Here is an 11,894-nt window from a genome sequence, read left to right on the forward strand (position 1 = left end):
CTATGGACATGATTTCTGAATGACAACCCCTTCCTCTGTCCCCCATATGTTCAACATCTGTAAGGCACCTCAGTGAAGTATTGAATTTCAAGCACAGATTAAACTATGAAGACCAGGGAGCTTATCGAAAGCGTCATAAAGAAGGGCAGTGATTGGTAGATGTGTAACAATAACAAATCAGACATTGAATATATCTTTAAGCATGGTCAAGTTAATCTGTGGATGATTTATTAAACCACCCAGACAAATCAAAAAATGCAGTCGTCCTTCTGAACTGAGCAGGACAGGAAGGAAAAATTCATTTAAAATTAATTTTTAAAAACAGCTACAGAGAAGATGGGAGAAAACGGAGGCAGGATCAACAACATGGTAGTGACTCCACAATAATGACCTAAATGACAGAGTTTTTTTTATTTTTATTTTACCTTTATTTAACCAGGCAAGTCAGTTAAGAACACATTTTTATTTTCAATGACAGCCTGGGAACAATGGGTTAACTGCCTGTTCAGGGGCAGAATGACAGATTTGTACCTTGTCAGCTCGGGGGTATGAACTCGCAACCTTCCGGTTTCTAGTCCAACGCTCTAACCACTAGGCTACACTGCCGCCCCAGAGAAAAGAGTGAAAAGAATAATAATACAAATAATCCTACAAGTCTTCCAAAAGGTGTATCTGTATGCAACAAGACACTAAAGTAATACTGCAAAAAAAAACACAGCAAAGGAATACACTTTTTGGCCTAAATGCAAAGCCTTACGTTTTAGGGAGAATTCAACGCAATACATGACTGAGTAACTGCCTTTTTATTCTCAAGCATGGTGGTGGCTGCATCATGTTATGGGTATGCTTTACATCGGAAAAGACTGGGGAGTTTTTCAGGACGAAAAGAAACGGGATGGAGCTAAACACAGGCAAAATCCCAGAGGAAAACCTGCTTTAGTCTGCGTTACACTTGATACTGGGAGAGGATTTCACCTTTCAGCAGGCCAATTACCCACAATACAAGTTGCTTATCAAGAATACAGATTGTTCTTGAGTGCCAAGTTACAGTTTTGAATTAAATATGCTTGAAATTTTTGGGCAAGTTTGGAAAATTCCTCTCTAGCCATGATCCCTAACACCTTGACAAAGTTTGAAGAATTTTGAAAGAATAATGGGCAAATATTGCACAATCCAGGTGTGCAAAGCTCTTATGAGACTTACCCAAGAAGACTCACAGCTGTAATCACTGCCAGAGGTGTTTCTAACATGCATTGACTCAGGAGGTGAATATTTATCTAATCAAGTTATATTAGTGTTTTAAGTTTGTTCATCTTCAATTATTTTTTAGAATTTTTCTTCCACTTTGACATTACAGAGTATTTTGTGTAGATCGTTGACAATTATTATTTTTGAATCCCACTTTGTAAAACATATACATTTTTTGAAAGAAATCCAAGGGGTTGTTGACTTTCTATAGGCCCTGTATTTGCATTGTAAACATACTGCTTCCCAATGGAGGTCCATTGTAGGACACGTTTCGTTACTCTAGACAAATCCTATGGGACACCACAGACACCCTGGTTCGATTCCAGGCTGAATCACAGCCGGCCGTGATTGGGAGTCACGTAGGGCGGCGCAACAATTTGCCCAGCGCAGGCCGTCATTGTAAATAAGAATTGGTTGTTAACTGACTTGCCTCGTTAAATAAAGGTAAAACGAAAATAAATATAAAGTATCTGGATAAGGATACATGAGGTTGAGGCTGGCATTAGCATAGTACACTGAACAGAAATGTAAGCGCTACATGGAAATCAGTCAATTTAATTACATTCATTAGGCCCTAATCTATACCCTACATTATTCATCTCATATGTATACGTATATACTGTACTGTATCATCTACTGCATCCTTATGTAATACATGTATCACTAGCCACTTTAACTATGCTACTTTGTTTACATACTCATCTCATATGTATATACTGTACTCGATACCATCTACTGTATCTTGCCTATGCTGCTCTGCACCATCACTCATTCATATCTTTATGTACATATTCTTTATCCCCTTACACTGTGTATAAGAAATTAGTTTTGGAATTGTTAGTTAGATTACTTGTTGGTTATTACTGCATTGTCGGAACTGGAAGCACAAGCATTTCGCTACACTCGCATTAACATCTGCTAACCATGTGTATGTGACAAATAACATTTGATTTGATTTGATTTATGGATTTCACATGACTGGGAATACAAATAGCATCTGTTGGTCACAGATAAGGTAGGGGGCGTGGATTAGGAAACCAGTCAGTATCTGGTGTGACCACCATTTGCCTCATACAGTACGACCCATCTCATTCGCATAGAGTTGATCAGGCTGTTGTCCCAGTCCTCTCTTGTGCAAATTATATATATATATATATATTTGTACTTTTACCCCTTTTTCTCCCCAATTTTGTGATGTCCAATTGTTAGTTACAGTCTTCTCCCATCGCTGCAACTCCAGTATGGACTCGGGAGAGGTGAAGGTCAAGCGCTATGAGTCCTCCGAAACACAACCCTGCCAAGCCACACTGCTTCCTGGCACAATGCCCGTTTAACCCGAAGCCAAGCAGCAATGTTTCGGAGGAAACACCGTACAACTGGCGACCTTGTCAGCATGCATGCGCCTGGCCTGCCTGCCTGTGCGAAGTTGCTGAATATTGGCGGGAACTGGAACACTGTCGTACACGTCAATCCAGAGCATCCCAAACATGCTCAATGGCTGACATGTCTGGTGAGTATGCAGGCCATGGAAGAACGCAGGTCATTTTCATTTTCCAGGAATTGTGTACAGTTCCTTGTGAATGGAGTCATGCATTATCATGCTGAAACATGAGGTGATGGCGGCAGAAGAATGGCACGACAATGGGTTTCAGGATCTCGTCACGGTATCTCTGTGTCATACACAATCTCTGTCATCTGCCCGGTACAGTTGAAACCAGGATTCATCCAGAGAAGAGCACACTTCTCCAGCATGCCAGTGGCCATAAAGGTGAGCATTTACCCACTGAAGTCGGTTACGATGCTGAACTGCAGTCAGGTCAAGACCCTGGTGAGGACGACGAGCACACAAGATGAGCTTCCCTGAGACGGTTTCTGACAGTTTGTGCAGAAAATCTTTGGTTGTGCAAACCCACAGTTTCATCAGCTGGCAAAGGTGGCTGGTCTCAGACGACCCCGCAGGTGAAGAAGACGGATGTGGAGGTCCTGGGTTGGCATGGTTACACGTGGTCTGTGGCTGTAAGGCCGGTTGGACGTACTGCCAAATGATCTGAAACGACTTGTGGTTGAGAAATTAACATTTAATTATCTGGCAACAGCTCTGGTGGACATTCCTGCAGTCAGAATGCCAATTGCACGCTCCCTCAAAACTTGAGATATCTATGGCATTGTGTTGTGTGACAAAACTGCACATTTTAGAGTGGCCTTTTATTGTCCCCCAGCACAAGGTGCACCTGTGTAATGATCATGCTGTTTAATCATCTTCTTGATATGTCACATCTGTCAGGTTTATGGATTATCTTGGCAAAGGAGAAATGCTCACTAACAGGGATGTAAACAAATTTGTGGACAACATTTGAGAGAAATACGCTTTTTTTGTGCGTATGGAACATTTCAGTGATCTTTTATTTCAGCTCATGTAACATGGGACACTTTTACATGTTGCGTTTATATTTTTGTTCGGTGTATATATCATATCAAGTATCTTGTAGAAGGATATATAAGGTTGAGGCTGGTGGTATGTTTACTGAACTTATCAAGTATCTGGAGGCCTAAAAAAGGGGAATAGGCCCAGCTGGTTTTACAGGCTTCTTATTTGATTTGTACAGAACAGTGTCTATTTGAAATGTCAGATATCTTGTTTTTCTTTTCTACCATCATTCTGCAGTTCCTCTTTTCTCTCTCAGGGCTGAGCCTCTTGTCAAGACCTCTCCTGTTGCTGATCATTGGGTGTTTTGATTTGAAATGAGGACGTGGTGAATACCCTGAAGGGTTGTGATGAATCCTTACTCATTGACGTCTACGGGTGACTATGTTAAAACGTGGCTTCAGTGGGAGTTACAGGATTCACCTCTGAAGGAGTAGTCATTAAATAGAGAATAGAAAACAAAGTGATTATCTGGCTCAGGCCACAGTGTACTGTGCATTAGTTTGGACTGCTAGAATTAGCGTTTATGGTTAGCGGAAGGGTTAGCTAACATGCTAAGTAGCTGACAAGTAGTAAGTAGTTGTAAAGTTGCTAATTAGCTGAAATGCTCAAGTTGTCCGTGATTTGATTAGAACACGGAACCGGTGATGTTACTAGACGTTCTCGTTATACACCACCCCATCCTCCCAGACCAATTTCCTTCCTTTTGTCTTAAGTAACCTTCTGTCTTATGTAACCAAGTTATAACATAGAGTCATACTCATTTAAATGTTAACTATGTTACGTCTAGTCTATGAGGCCAGGCTGAAAGGCTGGACTAAACTCAGAAGAGAGAACTGGGTTGGGTTGGTAGTGAGAGTTAGCATACAGTAGAGTAGACATACATGACACAATATAAATGATATCAACTATAGAAACTGACACACTGTGTACTAGTATACTCCAGCAGTAGACAGAGAGACATATTTCCCCAGAGAGAGATCCACAAAGAGAGATAGACTCCAGCAGTAGATAGAGAGATAGAGGGAAGAGAGAGAGAGACAGAGATAGATGTGTCCTTTCAAATTTGAGTAAAAAACAGATGAGAGAAAAGAGAGAGAGATGTTAACACAGTTTCCCAGATGGAGAGAAAGGTGAGTGCTAGAGCTAGAGGGGAGCCAGATTGTTGCAGAGAGAGACAGAGAGAGAGTGCTGACCAGAGATAGAGGAGGAGAGAGAGATTGTGAGTGCTGACCAGAGATAGAGGAGGAGATAGAGATTGTGAGTGCTGACCAGTAAATTGTCTCGTTACTGAAAACATGGTGCAACAGAAGTCATTGTCATTATTTTATTCTCCATTGAATCATTTCTAATTTGTTTCATTTTTTTTTTCTCCCCTCGGTGCCTTCAGACCAGATGTAGTAGCGAACCAGAAGGAACAAACTCATTCCCTGATTGAGTGTTTAATTCAACCTGAAACAGTTATTGAGTTACTGATCGATCACTAATAATAAAACACATCATCAACAACCCACGTTCGCTTTATGTGTTATGGTATTTTATATATATATATACGGTTTAAATAGGACATCATCTGAATAAGCAACATTGTTTAACATATATTAGTATCCTCATCTGAAAGCACCCTTGGGCAGAGAGCACCTGGGTAAAGTGACCCCTTGTCTGCATGTTACAAAGGACCTTGAACAAATGGCCAATAATGGGAGGACGTTGGTCAACATCAAGTCAAAGCAAGCTGGTTTCTAGGAGACAGAGGGGGAAAGACAGTGATAGACAATTCTGTGATCCACATCCTTAATTAATCATTATAATCATATAGTGTGCGTACCAAATTACACCCTATTCCCTATATAGTGCACTACTTTTAGACCAGGGCTGGCACCCTATTCCCTACATAGTGCACTACTTTAGAGCAGGGCTGGCACCCTATTCCCTATATAGTGCACTACTTTAGACCAGGGCTGGCACCCTATTCCCTACATAGTGCACTACTTTAGACCAGGGCTGGCACCCTATTCCCTACATAGTGCACTACTTTAGAGCAGGGCTGGCACCCTATTCCCTATATAGTGCACTACTTTAGACCAGGGCTGGCACCCTATTCCCTACATAGTGCACTACTTTAGAGCAGGGCTGGCACCCTATTCCCTATATAGTGCACTACTTTAGACCAGGGCTGGCACCCTATTCCCTACATAGTGCACTACTTTAGAGCAGGGCTGGCACCCTATTCCCTACATAGTGCACTACTTTAGAGCAGGGCTGGCAGCCTATTCCCAGATAGTGCACTACTTTAGACCAGGGTGCACCCTATTCCTACATAGTGCACTACAGTTGCAGCCTATTGCACCATATAGTGCAGACACAGCTGGTTGCACTACTTTAGACCAGGGCGGGCAGAGATGCACCATATAGGGAATAGAGTGCAATTTAGGACACAGACACAGAGTTTCTCTTGTTTACAGGACTGAAATGTTTCTCTACCAACCCAACAAAACATTTCACAGCAGGTGAACCCAGATAGTTAATAAGTTGTTCTGTTATTCCTGTCACTCCAGTGTAAAATTCAGAGTCTATAAAAATATTGACATTTACTTGAACATACATTTGTTTTCTGACTATGTTATTAAAAAACGTCCATATGTCCTTATCCATTGGGATGTACTGTAGCTGGGACGATGTACTGTAGCTCTACAATGTACTGTAGCTGGGACGATGTACTGTAGCCTACGATGTACTGTAGCTGGGAAACAGGACGATGTACTGTAGCTGGGACGATGTACCCGATACATTTCACAGCTGGGACGATGTACTGTAGCTGGGACGATGTACTGTAGCTGGGACGATGTACTGTAGCTGGGACGATGTACTGTAGCTGGGACGATGTATTGTAGCTGGGACGATGTACTGTAGCTGGGACGGCACTGTATTCTCTACAATGTACTGTAGCTGGGACGATGTACTGTAGCTCTACAATGTACTATAGCTGGGACGATGTACTGTAGCTCTATAAATGTAATAGCTGGGGCGATGTACTGTAGCTGGGACATGTACTTGAACTACGATTTGTTTTCTGTACTGTAGTTATTAAATGTACTGTAGGGGACAATGTACTGTAGCTGGGACCATGTACTGGGCTCAGACAATGTACTGTAGCTGGGACGATGTACTGTAGCTGGGAAAATGTACTGTAGCTGGGACGATGTACTGTAGCAAAACGATGTACTGTAGCTGGGACGATGTACTGTAGCTGGGACGATGTACTGTAGCTAGCTCTGGGACAATGTACTGTAGCTGGGACGATGTACTGTAGCTGGGACGATGTACTGTAGCTGGGACGATGTACTGTAGCTGGGACGATGTACTGTAGCTGGGACGATGTACTGTAGCTGGGACGATGTACTGTAGCTGGGACGATGTACTGTAGCTGGGACGATGTATTGTAGCTGGGACGATGTACTGTAGCTGCGACGATGTACTGTAGCTGGGATGATGTACTGTAGCTCTACGATGTACTGTAGCTGGGACGATGTACTGTAGCTGGGACGATGTACTGTAGCTGGGACGATGTACTGTAGCTGGGACGATGTACTGTAGCTGGGACGATGTACTGCTAGCTGGGACGATGTACTGTAGCTGGGGACGATGTACTGTAGCTGGGACGATGTACTGTAGCTGGGACGATGTACTGTAGCTGGGACGATGTACTGTAGCTGGGGCTGGGACGATGTACTGTAGCTGGGACGATGTACTGTAGCTGGGACAATGTACTGTAGCTGGGACGATGTACTGTAGCTGGGACGATGTACTGTAGCTGGGACGATGTACTGTAGCTGGGACGATGTACTGTAGCTGGGACGATGTACTGTAGCTGGGACAATGTACTGTAGCTGGGACGATGTACTGTAGCTGGGACGATGTACTGTAGCTGGGACGATGTACTGTAGCTGGGCGATGTACTGTCTGGGACGATGTACTGTAGCTGGGACGATGTACTGTAGCTGGGACGATGTACTGTAGCTGGGACGATGTACTGTAGCTGGGACGATGTACTGTGGGACGATGTACTGCTCTGGGGCGATGTACTGTAGCTGGGACGATGATGCTGGGACGATGTAGCTGGGACGATGTACTGTAGCTGGGGCGATGTACTGTAGCTACGATGTAGCTGGGACGATGTACTGTAGCTGGGACGATGTACTGTAGCTGGGACGATGTACTGTAGCTGGGACGATGTACTGTAGCTGGGACGATGTACTGTAGCTCTACGATGTACTGTAGCTGGGACGATGTACTGTAGCTGGGACGATGTACTGTAGCTGGGGCGATGTACTGTAGCTGGGACGATGTACTGTAGCTGGGACGATGTACTGTAGCTGGGACGATGTACTGTAGCTGGGACGATGTACTGTAGCTGGGACGATGTACTGTAGCTGGGACGATGTACTGTAGCTGGGACGATGTACTGTAGCTCTACGATGTACTGTAGCTGGGACGATGTACTGTAGCTGGGACGATGTACTGTAGCTGGGACGATGTACTGTAGCTGGGACGATGTACTGTAGCTGGGACGATGTATTGTAGCTGGGACGATGTACTGTAGCTGGGACGATCTAGCTGGGACGATGTACTGTAGCTCTACGATGTACTGTAGAAATATAGTATAAAATAAGGCAGTCTGTTTCAGTAGGATAAACCTGATACAAACATTTCTGTGAGAAAATCTTTCCAGTCCAAAACATAGTTTTTCTTGTTCTCTGATTTCTGCTGTAGCGGGATGCGGTGAGTTCCTTTTGTCGGTCAACAGCATTTGTTAAATCCACAGACAGGTTGGGTTGCCGATGGAAACGGGGATACCTCGTCACTTGTCCAACTGAATGTATTCAACTGAAATGTGACACAAACTCGCAAAGGTGATAAGACAACAACAACAACAGCTTATTCCAACAAGTTAAATGTCCCGATTCCCATCCATGGACTAAATCACTGAGACATTATAGACAATTCAACTGTTGTTTTACAGTGCAATACAAAGATGTCCATTCAAACTGATACTGTACTAAAATAAAATCAAATGTTTATAACGTTAATGTTTTCTTATGGATAATAATCCTCCTCATCATCGACAAGACTCAGAGAGTTATATAATATTATGTTATTCAGCTTTGGCTCGTCTTTCTTTCATCTTTTCTTATTTTTGTTCTAATTTCTTCATCATCGTCATCATCAGATAATTCATTAATTGATGTTACTCATTTTTTTGTTTTGTTTTATAAAGAAAATATGGAACATTTAAAACAAAATAAAAAGACCAAATTGTCTGTAATAATGACCGAGCTATGACCAAGATGTCTGAATGTTTGTGTCTTTCACCAATGGCCTGAGGACAGTTAATTAGCTCCACCCACTGAACACCCGTGACCACACCCCCACCCCGCACAAACGTATGTCTCTGGATGCGTCCCAAAATGGCACCCTATTCCCTTTATAGTGCACTATATTTGACCAGGGCCGATACGACAATAGTGCACTACTCTTGGCACAGTCAGAAGAGGACTGGCCACCCCACATAGCCTGGTTCCTCTCTAGGTTTTGGCCTTTCTAGGGAGTTTTTCCTAGCCACCGTGCTTCTACACCTGCATTGCTTGCTGTTTGGGGTTTTAGGCTGGGTTTCTGTACAGCACTTTGAGATATCAGCTGATGTACGAAGGGCGCTATAAATACATTTGATTTGATGATTTGTTCTGGTCAACAGTAGTGCACTATAAAGGAAATAGGTGGTATATGGAACACAATTCTAGTGTGTTTAGGACGGCCTCGTGTCCCATCCCGTCGCTACAGGTCCTCCAGTGGACGAGGTGCTTCTGAAGGACAAAGAAACAAAGGAAGTACAGCTAGAAGACATAGTAAAAGGTGATGGTGGCAGCTGGTGGAGGTGGAGTGTAGTTCAACCCGGTGGCCACTGGGGGGTGATATAGGGATTTATCCGGTCGGAATGCCCACCACACACTGGGTAGTACGGTCTGACGTGGATTTGACATTGTTGGCCATTCCAAATGGAACCCTATTCTCTATATAAAGTGCACTTCTTATGGCCAGAGCCCCATAGACTCTTTTATCCTAAAAGTAGTGCACTATATAGGGAATAGGGTGCCATTTAGGAGGAAAAACTGTGTAATGTGAACCTGTCCCATCAGCTGATCCTCCAAACAGTGTTTCATTGGAGGTGCCTGAGACTTGAAACCACCTGACATCTACATGTTCAGTTTGTTTGTGTGTTTCTCCGTAGCTCTAACCAACAGTGCAGTCAGTCTGCAGAGAGACAGTAACATCAGCCGGCCTCTGACTGACAGAGAGACAGAGAGAGAGAGAGAAAGAGAGAGAGACAGAGAGAGAGAGACAGAGACAGAGAGAGACAGAGAGACAGAGAGAGAGAGAGGAGGAACAGAGAGAGAGAGTAGACAGAGAGAGAGAGGCCTCTGACAGAGACAGAGAGAGAGAGAGAGAGAGACAGAGAGAGACAGAGAGAGAGAGAGAGAGAGAGAGAGAGACAGAGAGAGAGAGAGAGAGAGACAGAGAGAGAGACAGAGAGAGAGAGAGAGAGAGAGACAGAGAGACAGAGAGAGAGAGACAGAGAGACAGAGACAGAGAGAGAGACAGAGAGAGAGACAGAGAGAGAGAGAGAGAGAGAGAGAGAGAGAGAGAGAGAGAGACAGAGAGAGAGAGAGAGAGAGACAGAGAGAGAGACAGAGAGAGAGAGAGAGAGGAGAGAGAGAGAGAGAGAGAGAGAGACAGAGAGACAGAGAGACAGAGAGAGAGAGAGAGAGACAGAGAGAGAGAGAGAGAGAGAGAGAGAGAGAGAGAGAGAGAGAGAGAGGGGGAACTCGTGTGTGAGTACTGAAGGGGATGGTACATCCATCACCAGGTTGGCTGGGAGAAGAACAGTCCCTCACACAGCCTCCCTGGCAGCAGTAGGAGCATACAGACACGCCCACCAGGCACTGGTAGTTTATAGGGACTCTGAGGCGCCATGTGTCTGTCCATCATCCATCCTCAGCTAGCGAGGTTTATGTACGAAGCAAGAGCCTGGTGTTGCTGCAGCACGTCTGTCCGTCCGTCAGTGTGTGTTGTCTCTGTTGGACGGACATGTGGACGCTTGATGGCGTGTTACAGAAGCAGAAGAGCGAAGGCTTGGTCGCCCCTGGACGGACGGGAACCAAGGAGGGGCCCGGGGCCTGGCGTCGACCCCAGTCGGGGGTGCTCCTACTCTGGGGGACGCAGGCTGTGCAGCTTCCGCTCGTCCAGGCCTTTCCAATACTTGAAGTTGTTGTCCAGGTGCTGCATGAGGTTGGGAAGGTCTGCGAACGCTGGGGACAACAGATCATTGAACGATTGATTTAGGACGGATTAAAACGAGGTTGTGCCGTACAGATGTACTGACTCAGTCTCTCTGGAGAATAGTAGTCTGATAAATGACCAATATGTCAACGGTCAAAGCAGACAGGGTAGCACATGACGGTATCCAGCAAAGAACGGATTTAAGAGTAAAGTTATTCAGCATTAAATAATGATCCAGAAAGATCCTGACAGTCTATAGGCCAACAGATGTGTGGGCCTGTTGTGGACTAAACAGGAGACTATGTACTTAATTTGTACTGTACTGTAGACTATGTAGTTATACTGTAGACTATGTAGCTCTACTGTAGACTATGTAGCTCTACTGTAGACTATGTAGTTATACTGTAGACTATGTAGCTATACTGTAGACTATGTAGTTATACTGTAGTTATAGTGTAGACTATGTAGCTATACTGTAGCTGTACTGTAGACTATGTAGCTGTACTGTAGACTATGTAGCTATACTGTAGACTATGTAGCTATACTGTAGACTATGTAGCTGTACTATAGACTATGTAGCTATACTGTAGACTATGTAGTTATACTGTAGTTATAGTGTAGACTATGTAGCTATACTGTAGACTATGTAGTTATACTGTAGTTATACTGTAGACTATGTAGCTATACTGTAGCTGTACTGTAGACTATGTAGCTATACTGTAGACTATGTAGCTATACTGTAGACTATGTAGCTGTACTGTAGACTATGTAGCTATACTGTAGACTACGTATCTGCACTATAGACTACGTAGCTGTACTATAGACTACGTAGCTGTACTATAGACTACGTAGCTGTACTATAGACTACGTAGCTGTACCATAG

The 11,894-nt window shown here is 43.9% G+C and overlaps 1 pseudogene; it reads right to left on the reverse strand.

Annotated features, from left to right (window-relative positions):
- Nucleotides 1-10,936: 10,936 nt before the first annotated feature.
- Nucleotides 10,937-11,894, reverse strand: part of LOC135552488 (high affinity cAMP-specific and IBMX-insensitive 3',5'-cyclic phosphodiesterase 8A-like) — a 162,118-nt pseudogene continuing 161,160 nt past the window's right edge.

Source organism: Oncorhynchus masou, chromosome 2, assembly GCF_036934945.1.
Source record: "Oncorhynchus masou masou isolate Uvic2021 chromosome 2, UVic_Omas_1.1, whole genome shotgun sequence".
Lineage (NCBI taxonomy): Eukaryota > Metazoa > Chordata > Actinopteri > Salmoniformes > Salmonidae > Oncorhynchus > Oncorhynchus masou.